The sequence below is a fragment of the Protopterus annectens genome, chromosome 7.part1 (assembly GCF_019279795.1).
Source record: "Protopterus annectens isolate FY-2018-M chromosome 7.part1, PAN1.0, whole genome shotgun sequence".
NCBI classification, from domain to species: Eukaryota; Metazoa; Chordata; order Ceratodontiformes; family Protopteridae; genus Protopterus; species Protopterus annectens.
The window spans coordinates 430,011,939-430,015,965 of NC_056740.1; the positions used below are offsets into that span (position 1 = coordinate 430,011,939).

The following is a 4,027-nucleotide window of genomic DNA, read 5'->3' on the forward strand; positions in this document are numbered from 1 at the left end:
GCTTGACAACATGGGGGTTGAAATGGGACATATTTTGAATATTGCTCTCATAAATTTTTGGTGAGATGCTAGAGTGACAAGTTTGTTTTCATATACATTTTCTGAAGGTTTTGAGGTCTAAAAATCAGACGTATGTCATTATTTGTTGCTGAAAATTCTGAGATCATCCCACTGATTCACCAGGGGGACAGAGTAACAGACAGAAAATATGAGCCAATTATCTGGACATTCTGAATGAATAAGGACAGCTGAGAGGTATGATTATGCATACAGCTTACTACCACTCTTAGGATTCGAACCATGACTGTGTCTGCTAAAAATACAGCAATTTAAGTCACAGTAGAGTGTGCTATTTGGATATTGCTATCTCTTCACTGTTTTCTGTCTAAGTCTCTATCGGTTGTACAATCTGACCTTGTAATTGCAACAGTCTTATGCAGACATTCCTAGACATTTTTATTATGTAGCACAGTGTGGGTAACAGTGGATAATACAACATTACTATTCAGAGAATGCAACACTAAAAGTGCCATATGATACCAGAGTAAACAAAACCAGTCCAGGATTTAGAGCTTTATTGCCAGGCAGTTACAGTTTTATTTAAGTACGACCAATATGGGACTATTATTGTCATATTGTCTGGTTTATTCAGTACAACCTATACACAAAACAATTTTATACTGGTAGCTGACTTTCTACTACTTTTATATTTATTTGGTATGATCACTACAAACAGGATTGTTACTCACCAGCCTTGCAATGCAGCCTTTGCAGCCTACTCACATGGGTTTCCTGATTCACAGCCCGCTCAGCTGCAGCTGTAAGAGAAATAGAGAAATATTTAGCTATACCTATCCATCATATACACAGGCTGGACATTATTAAACAGTTACTGGTATGAGTACTTATACACTGCTGGGACATGACCCCTCTGCAAGAGCTCCCTCTTCCTCCATTTCAAGTTGGCATAGTGGTGCCTGACTTACTCACTAGTCCGAGGGATACCAGTGGCACTGGTGAGGTCACGAGCAAAAGGGTCCCAGGCTTTTGCTTTATATTGGGAGCCTTGGTACTGGCCCTGCAGCAGTCTCTTATCATGTTTTTTTACCAGGAGTCCTACCATGAACTTGGACTCCTGGATGCCCCAGTGCTGCGGCCCGAAGTGCAATCCCTCTCTGACTACAGCCATGCTGCCTACAGTGGGAAGCTGCAACCAGTTATGAGTTGTATTCCCACCTGTGGGGTCTAAATACGACCAATTTCACACCTTTTGCTGTGATTGGATGGTTTTGAATATGCTGAGCTAAGCTAAGCTATGGGCAAACCGTCTTAGCTAAAGTTGGCATTGCTTAAAGGGACAAGTTCAGCACTGCTTATCGATGGGCAAATCCACCTAGCTAGGCTACTCATTGGTTAGCAGTCATATTTACACAATGCTTACACCTGGTAAGCAGAGCTGTGCAATGCTTAGCATTGCTTATTTTTCATTTTATAGACTATCTGCTGTATGGCATTGATTCATCTTTCATTACATATTATAAATTTGTTTACTGTCCTTGACAGCCCCCATATGCTTTCATTACATTTATTCATGTGTGACTATACTGTATGGGACACTTTTGTTTATATGAGGATTTCACAACTTTATTACATTGACACCTCACAGCTAGACCTAATGCTGTACTCGGGTTAACAAGTATATGTTATTTAGTAGGTAATACAAAAAAATGTTTATACACTGCTGTCACATTTAAAATGTGAATTGGTTACAGTGGGGATCGAGCAGCGAATGGTTGCTCGCAAAGTGTACACTTTAACCACTACACTCTTGCAATACTGCTTATGTTGGATGTCTCTTGCTATTTAACTTCTTGTGCTGTTTAAGCTGGACTAAGCATAGCTAAGCAATGGCCACACCCACGCAGCTACGCTTAAACTTTATTGCATTTATAAAAAAAAAGTTTTGTTGTGTTATTTTAGCTATACCCTTCAGACTATCCCTGCTAATGCTAAACCCTGTACTTTTATCAGCTTTCTGCTTCATGGTGGGCATACTTCTCAACCTCTTGGAGCAAAAACTGTGGACAAATCCTAAAATGATGGGGGGACAAATAGGGACAGATATTAAATATTGCTCTTACAAACTTAGACAGTTGATATCATGATAGATCTTGCATTAGCATGGATTTTCTGAAGTATATGGAGTCTTTTAAACTCAGATGTTTGTCATTATTTAATGACTTCACTCCTCAGCTATTTTCTAGAAAGGTACAGATTTTAGGAGGAACACACCGAAAATATGAGATAAAACTCTGGACATTCTGCAGAAATCTGTACAGTTGAGAGGTATGTTCCTGACATGTTGGGGGTGTTATGAGCATTCGCTCTCATTTTAATTGCCAAGAGGCAATTCTGGAGTGCAGGGCCATGTATATTGTGAGAACTCTGCTCTCAGACACACCCTCCCCTGCACTCATACACGGCTCCATGTAAGTTTAACAGCACAAGCAGTGGGCCTTCATGAATAGGCAAGGCGCTCCATTGCTGTACAGGAGCAGTCCCTGCTGTGCAGGAATAACGTATTCCTCCATGGCTGCTTTCTGAATCCCAGGGTATATTTTTTACTCAATTATCATTGTCAAACATATCCATAATAACCAATCCTCCCCTTATCCGGTTTCATTACCCTGATAATTTGCTCAGCTAGATAAGTTAATATCATTCTTTCATTAAACCATGTATCTTATTTGCTTTTAAATGCCTAATATTTAATTCACGTACTTTCTCATATACAGTCAATACTGGATGTAGGGGAGGGTTACAAAGTTATATAAAAACTTTATTTTGCATCATATTGTTGCCAAGACATATCTTAAGATTTAATTTTCTCAATAACAGTTTTATGTCCATCAAAGTAGTTATTACATTCTGTGCCTTTGCAGGAGCAAAATTCAATCCTTTATTTAACAAATTAACAATGTTTTGATCTATACTTGTACTAGAAAAATTATATACTTTAAAATCCTTTGCATCATTAAGCACAATAGCTGGCACTTGTTCATTATGGCCATCAAACTATTTAAATTCAAATGACAATTTCCTTCATTATAATGATTCATGAATTGCTCATGTATTGGTAACTGCCCCTCCTTCTGTTGGAGCGCCCTTGGTAACCACCTCTCCTTTGGTTCCTCCTCAACAGTGTGTAAAAATTCAAATGATTATTATTATTGTTTGCATAATTATACTTGTCCCTAAGCCTTTCAGATCTTCTTAATTGAGGGAATTGTTCTTCATAGCTAGTTTGTCCTGAATATGCTTGCAAAGTTTGCCGCCTACTGTCCGTAACCATCACTTGCTGCAAATCATTCATATTACTATTGCTTTCAGTCCCCTGCTCTGCTTGTTGGCCATTAGCTGGTTTAGGATAAGCTTGACCTCTTCCATACTGTTGCTTATCCCTATTCAATTTCCTCATCTTGTTTCTTTTAATTCAGATAAATTATGTTCTAGACTGGTATAGATTCTTTGGTGTTCAAATCTATACCTTTCGTAATCCACAACTTCCGTTAATTCTGTTTCCATTCTACCAATACCACTCTGAATGCGTCCATACCACCCTGAATGTGCCTGATCTCATCTGATCTCAGAAGCTAAGCAGGGTTGGGCCTTTTTAGTACTTGGATGGGAGACTGCATGGGAATACCAGGTGTTGTAGGCTAATTAGGATGGCCGAGTGGTCTAAGGCGTCAGACTCAAATTCTACCAATAGAGAATCAATTTCTTTTTCATTATGTTTGATCAGCAACTCTAATAGTTTGAATCTGTGCTGATCAAACAACAACTCTATATGTAGCATGGAGTTTACTTTCAAACTGGTAGAGTAAGCCATATCCGTAAGCCCTTTGGGACCACCCCACTCTGTATACATTCCCCCAAATATGCATTTTTAAGTTCTAACATTTTTACTTTAAACAGTTTATTATCAAAGTTATTTAATTTATTCTTAAGAGACTGTTCCCTATTA

The 4,027-nt window shown here is 38.5% G+C and overlaps 1 pseudogene; it reads left to right on the plus strand.

Annotated features, from left to right (window-relative positions):
* The first annotated feature begins 3,602 nt into the window (after positions 1-3,602).
* Positions 3,603-3,721, plus strand: LOC122807858 (annotated as a pseudogene).
* Positions 3,722-4,027: the final 306 nt, after the last annotated feature.